The sequence below is a fragment of the Pristiophorus japonicus genome, unplaced genomic scaffold (genome assembly GCF_044704955.1).
Source record: "Pristiophorus japonicus isolate sPriJap1 unplaced genomic scaffold, sPriJap1.hap1 HAP1_SCAFFOLD_313, whole genome shotgun sequence".
NCBI classification, from domain to species: domain Eukaryota; kingdom Metazoa; phylum Chordata; class Chondrichthyes; family Pristiophoridae; genus Pristiophorus; species Pristiophorus japonicus.
Window position 1 is genome coordinate 346,449 of NW_027252922.1, and position 9,382 is coordinate 355,830.

General features: G+C 46.0%; 1 protein-coding gene across 1 annotated transcript in view; it reads right to left on the bottom strand.

Moving 5' to 3' along the window:
- LOC139249438 (zinc finger protein 271-like) overlaps nt 1–9,382 on the bottom strand; it is a 210,979-nt gene that overhangs the window by 57,129 nt on the left and 144,468 nt on the right. The gene's annotated exons all lie outside the window — the stretch shown is intronic.

Below are 9,382 nucleotides of genomic sequence, written 5' to 3' on the forward strand. Positions count from 1 at the left end.
ATAGCAGCGCATTTGGAAAGAGGTGACATGATAGGTCCAAGTCAGCATGGATTTGTGAAAGGGAAATCATGCTTGACAAATCTTCTGGAATTTTTTGAGGATGTTTCAAGTAGAGTGGACAAGGGAGAACCAGTTGATGTGGTATATTTGGACTTCCAGAATGCTTTCGACAAGGTCCCACACAAGAGATTAATGTGCAAAGTTAAAGCACATGGGATTGTGGGTAGTGTGCTGACGTGGATTGAGAACTGGTTGTCAGACAGGAAGCAAAGAGTAGGAGTAAATGGGTACTTTTCAGAATGGCAGGCAGTGACTAGTGGGGTACCACAAGGTTCTGTGCTGGGGCCCCAGCTGTTTACATTGTACATTAATGATTTAGACGAGGGGATTAAATGTAGTATCTCCAAATTTGCGGATGACACTAAGTTGGGTGGCAGTGTGAGCTGCGAGGAGGATGCTATGAGGCTGCAGAGTGACTTGGATAGGTTAGGTGAGTGGACAAATGCATGGCAAATAAAGGAAAATGTGGATAAATGTGAGGTTATCCACTTTGGTGGTAAAAACAGAGAGACAGACTATTATCTGAATGGTGTCAGATTAGGAAAAGGGGAGGTGCAACGAGACCTGGGTGTCATGGTACATCAGTCATTGAAGGTTGGCATACAGGTACAGCAGGCGGTTAAGAAAGCAAATGGCATGTTGGCCTTCATAGTGAGGGGATTTGAGTACAGGGGCAGGGAGGTGTTGCTACAGTTGTACAGGGCCTTGGTGAGGCCACACCTGGAGTATTGTGTACAGTTTTGGTCTCCTAACTTGAGGAAGGACTTTCTTGCTTTTGAGGGAGTGCAGCGAAGGTTCACCAGACTGATTCCCAGGATGGCGGGACTGACCTATCAAGAAAGACTGGATCAACTGGGCTTGCATTCACTGGAGTTCAGAAGAATGAGAGGGGATCTCATAGAAACGTTTAAAATTCTGACGGGTTTAGACAGGTTAGATGCAGGAAGAATGTTCCCAATGTTGGGGAAGTCCAGAACCAGGGGTCACAGTCTAAGGATAAGGGGTAAGCCATAAGGACCGAGATGAGGAGAAACTTCTTCACCCAGAGAGTGGTGAACCTGTGGAATTCTCTATCACAGGAAGTTGTTAAGGCCAATTCACTAAATATATTCAAAAAGGAGTTACATGTAGTCCTTACTACTAGGGGGATCAAGGGGTATGGTGAGAAAGCAGGAATGGGGTACTAAAGTTGCATGTTCAGCCATGAACTCATTGAATGGCGGTGCAGGCTAGAAGGGCCGAATGGCCTACTCCTGCACCTATTTTCTATGTTTCTATGTTTCTTTGTAAGATGACCCCAAGCCCTCCCTTATCCAGTGCAAAGACTCCTGACTTCCAGACTAGACACGGACATCAGCGATCTTTTAATCCAGGGTCTGGAAGCCGGTTTAGGCCTTTCTCATCTGGATTGAGAAATGCGAGAGAACAGGTCGGCAAGTATAAGTGCTGGAGCGGTGGGCCTGGTACATCGTGGCCCCCACCCTCCAGCCTGCGAGAGAACAGCTCCGCAGGTCGGCAAGTATAAGAGCTGGCCCACTCCAACCTCCAGCGCGAGCTGCTCCAAGTATGCAATGATTTTGAGATGGGCGACTGGGTGATGCCATCAAAACACTGGTCGCCATTTTGGCATGTGGGCAGGAACATCGGCAGGACCCAGGTACAGAGGAGTCGGAAGGTCAGGGCGGATGAGTAGTGAGTGTTTGTGGCGAGATGCGGTGAACGTTTATGGCGGAGGAGCGGCGAGAGATCGTGGCAGAGGTGCGACAGATGAGGGTATGGGGCCCAGAAGAGCCGAGGGCCCAGGGGTAGCACGGGTCAGCCCACACTGCGATATGTGCGTGCACTAGGTCCGTGCAGCAGAGCAGGTCTCCAGTCGTCCTGGTTAACCCTTGCCTCTGGATAAAGGCCTGGCTCTGTCAAGCCTGTGTGGTGGCTGATGTTCAACGGTCACCACATGTTAAAAAAAAATCCAGGCACAGGCATCTTCCACTCACTCAATTGGAGTTCAGGACTGGAACATCGGGTCCTTTATTGAAATACCTGTGAACTCGTGGAAGCAAGTCATCCTTGTTCAATGGACCACCTATGATATAAATCAAAAAAAGGAATATAAGAGATTTACTGGGGTTAATGTCGTCTATCATGTCTCTCCACATTGTGTATTGTAAAGGGCCATCTGCTACTGACAGCTTGAGATAGTCCTCACTAATCCTGTAAATATTACACAGTCGATGTTATAAATTGACCATAAACACTTTACCAAACTGCAGAGTTTCAGTAAAGAACATGTCCTACCTACTCTTCCGACGAGCTTCCTCCTGAAATAAATAAAACACAAACAATGAGGAGGTTAGTAAAAGACTTCAGGAGGCCATCGACAGGCTGGTGAAATGAGCAGATACAGGGCGGATAAAATTTAAAACAGAGACGTGTGAAGTGATGCATTTTGGAAGAAAGAATGAGGAGAGGCAATATAAACTAAATGGTACAATTTTAAATAGGGTGCAGGAACAGAGACCTGGGGGTCACATACACAAATCTTGAAGGAGTATGGGGATTGGTTTTAAATGAATCATAGAATCATAGAAATGTACAGCACGACAGGAGGCCATTCAGCCCATTGTGTCTGTGCCGGCCGACAGTGCGCTATCCAGCCTACTCCTACGCTCCAGCTCTTGGTACGTAGGTTTAAATGTTACGCCTCTAAGTACATATTCAAGTACTTTTAAATGTGGTGAGGTTTTCTGCCTCTACCACCATTTCAGTCAGTGAGTTCCAGATCCCCACCACCTTCTGGGTGAAACATTTTCCCCTCAAATCCTCTCTAAACCTGCTATGAATTGCTTTAAATCTATGCCCCCTGGTTGTTGACCCCGCTAAGGGAAATAGGCCCTTCCTATCCACTCTATCGCTACACCTCAATATGGTCTCCCCTCAGCCTCCTCTGTTCCAAATTAAACAACCCCCAGCCTATCGAATCTTTTGTCATAGTTAAAATTCTCCAATCCAGGCAACATCCTCGTAAATCTCCTCTGCACCCTCTCTAGTGCAATCACATCTTTCCTGTAATGTGGTGACCAGAACTGTACCCAGTACTCCAGCTGCAGCCTAACTCGTGTTTTATACAGTTCAAACATAATCTCCCTGTTCTTGTATTCAATGCCTCAGTGAATGAAGGCAAGTATTCCGTATGCCTTCTTAACAATCTTATCTACCTGTCCTGCTACCTTCGGGGATCCGTGGACATGTACTCCAAGGTCCCTCTGTTGGGTCTCTGTTGGCTCAGAGACATGGACCATGTACAGTCGACACGTCAAGTTGCTGGAGAAATACCACCAACGATGCCTCCGCAAGATCCTGCAAATCCACCATCATCAGTGTCTTCGTCCAGGCAATCCCCAGCATTGAAGCACTGACCACACTTGATCAGCTCCGCTTGGCAGGCCACTTTGTCCGCATGCCAGACACAAGACTCTGAAAGCAAGCGCTCTACTCAGAACTCCTTCATGGCAAACGAGCCAAAGGTGGGCAGTGGAAACGTTACAAGGACACCCTCAAAGCCTCCCTGATAAAGTGCAACATCCCCACTGACATCTGGGAGTCCCTGGCCAAAGACCGCCCTAAGTGGAGGAAGTGCATCCGGGAGAGCGCGGAGTGCCTCGAGTCTCATTGCCGATTGCATGCAGAAGACAAGCGCAGGCAGTGGAAAGAACGTGCGGCAAACCAGTCCCACCCTCTATTACCCTCAACCACTGTCTGGCCCACCTGTGACAGGGACTGTGGTTCTCGTATTGGACTGTTCAGCCACCTAAGGACTCATTCTAAGAGTGGAAGCAAGTCTTCTCGATTCCGAGGGACTGCCTATGATGATGATGTTCCACAATGACTTGTGATGATCAGGAATGCACTGAATGACAGCGTGGAGGAAGCAGATTCCATAATAATTTTAAAAAGGGAATTGGAAATACACTTGAAAAGGAAATAAATGCAGGACTATGGGGAAAGAGGAGTGGGACTAATTGGAAAACTCTTTCAAAGAGCTGCACAGACACGATGGGTCATTTGTGCTGTAGGATTCCATGATTGTAAGTAGTTGAACATTCCGATTCGTGTGTCAGATACTGGAACTGTACATCAGTGCCACTCACACACACAGTGACTGTCACACCCACCGTACCAGACACACCCACACACTCACAACATGGAACTGTAACTGGATTGCAATGTGAGTTCTGGCAAATATTAAACAATGGGGCAGCACAGAAATAATTATAAGCAAAGTACTACGATCACGGCAATTCATTCCCATGATTCTACAGACAGTGTGGAAGTGGGATCATTCCATGTCGATAGCAGAACCGCCCACGAATAGACAAAACAATGGGTTTTGCCAAAGGAAACATCCTCGCTGCATCTACCCGATCAAGCCCTGTAAGAATATAGGCCAAGTGGACTCGATCTCTCCTCATTGGTAAATCCCCCTATCCCAGGAATCAGTCTGGCGAGCCTTCAGGTAAATTTATAATGGGGAACAAGGAAATGGCAGACCAATTGAACAAATATTTTGGTTCTGTTTCATGAAAGAAGACACATATAAGCATATAACCTTCTAGAAACACTAGGAAACCGAGGGTCTAGTGAGAAGGAAGAACTAAAGGAAATCCTTATTAGTCAGGAAATTGTGTTAGGGAAATTGATGGGATTGAAGGCTGATCAATCCCCAGAGCCTGATAGTCTGCCTCCCAGAGTACTTAAGGAAGTGCCCCTAGAAATAGTGGATGCATTGGTGATCATTTTCCAACAGTCTATCGACTCTGGATCAGTTCCTATGGACTGGAGGATAGCTAATGTAAGACTACTTTTTAAAAAAGGAGGGAGAGAGAAAACGGGGAATTATACAGCGGTTAGCCTGACATCAGTAGTGGGGAAAATGTTGGAATCAATTATCAAAGATGAAATAGCAGTGCATTTGGAAAGCATTGACAGGATTGGTCCAGGTCAACATGGATTTATGAAAGGGAAATCATGCTTGACAAATCTTCTAGAATTTTTTGAGGATGTAACTACTAAAGTGGACAAGGGAGAACCAGTGGATGTGGTGTATTTGGACTTTCAAAAGGCTTTTTGATAAGGTCCCACACAAGAGATTAGTGTGCAAAATTAAAGCACATGGTATTGGGGGTAATGTATTGACGTGGATCGAGAACTGGTTGACAGACAGGAAGCAGAGAGTAGGGATAAACGGGTCCTTCTCAGAATGGCAGGCAATGACTAGTGGGGTGCCACAGGGCTCAGTGCTGGGACCCCAGCTATTCACAATATACATCAATGATTTAGATGAAGGAATTGAGTGTAATATCTCCAAGTTTGCAGACGACACTAAGCTGGGTGGCGATGTGAGCTGTGAGGAGGATGCTTTGAGGCTGCAGGGTAACTTGGACAGGTTAGGTGAGTGGGCAAATGCATGGCAGATGCAGTATAATGTGGATAAATGTGAGGTTATCCACTTTGGTGGCAAAAACATGAAGGCAGAATATTATCTGAATGGCTGCAGATTAGGAAAAGGGGAGGTACAACGAGACCTGGGTGTCATGGTACATTAGTCATTGAAAATTGCCACAGCAGGTGGAGACGAAGGCAAATGACATATTGGCCTTCATGGCTAGGGGATTTGAGTATAGGAGCAGGGAGGTCTTAATGCAGTTGTACAGGGCTTTGGTGATGCCTCACCTGGAATATTGTGTTCAGTTTTTTGTTCTTCTAATCTGAGCAAGGACGTTCTTGCTGTTGAGGGAGTGCAGCGAAGGTTCACCAAACTGATTCCTGGGATGACATATGAGGAGAGACTGGATAGACTGGGCCTGCATTCACTGGAGTTTAGAAGAATGAGAGGGGATCGCACAGAAACATATAGAATTCTGACGGGACTGGACAGGTTTGATGCAGGAAGAATGTTTCCGATGTTGGGAAGTCCAGAACCAGGGGACACAGTCTAAGGATAAGGGGTACGCCATTTAGGAACGAGATGATGAGAAACTTCTTCACTCAGAGAGTGTTAACCTCTGGAATTCTCTACTGCAGAGAGTTGTTGATGCCAGTTCATTAGATATATTCAAGAGGAAGTTAGATATGGCCCTGATGGCTAAAGGGATCAAGGGATTTGGAGAGAAAGCAGGAAAGGGGTACTGAGGTGAATGATCAGCCATGATCTTATTGAATGGTGGTGCATTCCTAGTTTCTATGTTTCTATGCTTCATTATATTCCCTCTATGGCAAGTGTATCCTTCCTTAGGTAAGGAGACCAAAATTGTACACAATACTCCAGGTGCGGTCTTACCCAGGGCCCTATATAATTGCATTCGGATGGCTTTACTCTTGTACTCAAATCCTCTTGTATTAAAGGCCAACATATCATTTGCTTTTCTAATTGCTTGCTGTGCCTTCATGTTAGGTAGGTTTTAAAGAACACTTAAAAGGTGAAAAATGAAGTTAAATGGAGAGGTGAAACGATTTAAGTAGGTAATTCCAGAGCTTAGGACTGAGGCAGCTGAAGGCGCGATCGTCAATGGTGGAGCAATTAAAATCAGTGATGGTCAAAAGGCCAGAAGAGGTGGAGTATTGAAATCTGGGGGATTATAGGGCAGGAGAAGATTCCAAAGCTTTGGAGGAGCAAGCCCATGGAGGGATTTGAAAACAAGGATGAGAAGTTTGAAATTGATGTGTTGCTTAACTGAGAGCCAATGTAGGTCAGAAAGCACAGGAGTGATGGGAGAACGGGACTTGGTGAGAGTTAGGACCACGGGAAATCGAATTTTGAATGGCCTCAACTTTATAGAGGGTAGAACTAGGTAGGCCAGCCAGGAGTGCATCGGAATAGTCAAGTCTAGAGGTGATGGATGAGGTTTTCGGCAGCAGATAAGTTGAGTTAGGGCAGAGACGGGTGATATTATGAAGGGCGGTATTCGTGATAGAACGGATATGAGAAGAGAAGCACAATTTGTGAACAGACTTGGTCAGCCTCAGACAGTTGCCAGCACGATGGATCGAATCAGTGGAAAGGGACCGGAGGTTGTGGCATGAACCAAAGACAATGGCTTCAGTCTTCCCGATATTTAATTGGAGGAAATTTCTACCCATCCAGTGCTGGATGTTGGTCAAGCAGTCCGATAGTATATATAGTACATATTCACGTAGCAGAATGGATGGAAAGATTGCTACAAAACAGAAATAAGAGTATAGAAGTTTAAGGATGTTTCTCAGACTGGTGGAAAGTGAGAAGTGGTGTCCCACAGGGATCTGTGCTGCTGGGCCCAGTGATGTTTACCATGGTTTAGACTCAGAACTTCGAGTATGGTGTCAGAATTTGAAGATGACACCAAATTGGATAGTATTACTAATAGTGTTGGGAATGCATCAAAATACAGGAAGACATAAACAGGCTTGCAAAGTGGACAGAGGAATGGGGAATGCAATTCAACATTGTGAAATGTGAGCTGGTTCATTTTGGTAGAAGGAATAAGGAGACCACTTATTCCTTAGAAGGAAGAAATTAAATGAACGAGAGGTATAAAAAGACTTGGGGGGAAAAAAGACACAAAAAATTAGCAACACAATTTGGACAGGCCATAAACAGTGCAAAGAAAATACTGGGACTCATTTCTAGAACAGAATACAAATACAAAAGCAGAGAGGTAACATTTACTCTATATTGAACGTTGGTTAGACACAGTTAGAGCACTGTGAGTAGTTCTGGGCTTCACACTATAAAAGGATATTGACGCACTGGAGAAAATGTTGAAAAGATTTACAAGAATGTTACCAGAATTGAGAGGATGCAACTCTCAGGGAAGATTGAGCGGGCTGGGGATTGAACTCTTTTCTCTGGAAAAGGGGAGACTAAGAAAAGACCAGAAAGATATGAAGGAGTTTGATAGGGTTGATGTGGATAAACTGTTTCCACTTATGGCTGAGTCAGAACAAGGAGATAGAAACAAAGATAGTCACTGACAGATCAAATAAAGAATTGGGAGGAATTTATTTATCAGAGGATGGTGAGAATGTGGAACTTGTTGCCACAAGGAGTGGTTGAAGCAGATAGCATTTAAGGGGAGGCTTGATGTATCCATGAGGGAGAAGGGAATAGAGGGATATGGGGACAGGATGGGATAAGATCATTAGAGTGAGAAGAGGTTCGTATGGAGTATAAATACTGGCACAGACCAGTTGCGCTGAATGACCTGTTTCTATGCTGTAAATTCTATATCTGTATGGCAGGGGTGGTTTAATTCTCGGGTCTACGGGACCCTGGGGTGGAGGAATGCTCAGAACTATGTGGCCCTTGCCCATGAGGTGGTTTAATGCTTGGGCTGATTGGCCCTCCCCAAACTGGCTCAGCAATTGGGGTTTTCAATGGCGGAATCGTTACCTAGAGTCCCCCGCACGGCAGAAAGTGCCCTATCAATGACAACGGGAGCCCAGTGCTCAGGCGCAGGACTGGACTGTACTCTGAGCATGTGCAGTGCCAGTGGTGGAGATGGTCTCGGGCGGAAGAGACGGTTCCCCGAGGTGGTAGGAGCTTGTGGGTGCAGGGGAGTAATTGGACCCCTGGGTGGGCTGAGCAGCTTCATAAACTCTCGGTAAAGGCCTCAGGTCCTGAATAAAAGCCCATAGGTCCCGAATAAGAGCACATTGGTCCCGAGTTTGCAACGTAGTGATCGGCTCCGTCGCTCCAGGTAACTGGCCGCCATGTTGGACAGGGAGGGATCAGGGCTCCTGCGTGGCCATCTTGCTAGTGACTTTCTCCCCGGAGACAGACCCAGGCTACAGTGCATGCGCGGCCATCTTCGTACAGGAGCAGAGGGTGGGCGGGGCTTCAGGGTCCCAGTGACCAGGAGAGAAAATCATTGCCTCATTGATTTTATTCTCACTTTGCATGCAGCGGGTGTAGAACTGAACCCAACCTGAGCAAAGGGAGGGAGAAAACTGGGGATGGAGGAATGAAATGATGGAGATGTTACGATTGGGTTTGGATTTCAGCACGAGCAGGGAGGGAGAGTGAGTGGGACAGGGATTTACAGCTTTGGGGAACAAGAGAGGAAAGAATATTCCATAGAAACTAGGATTGCCTGTCAATTTCTATCCTGTGCTGACCTTTGTAAACTCCTTTTACAGGGTATTAGAAGGGCAGGATTTACAGACGGGAAACGTGAACCAAACATCACGTCAAGATCTGACAGAATCACGCGATTCATCAGGACCTGACTATCTGCGGCCTTTCAAAGTAGGAGAAATGTTTATCTGTTCTGTCTGTGGGAATAGATTT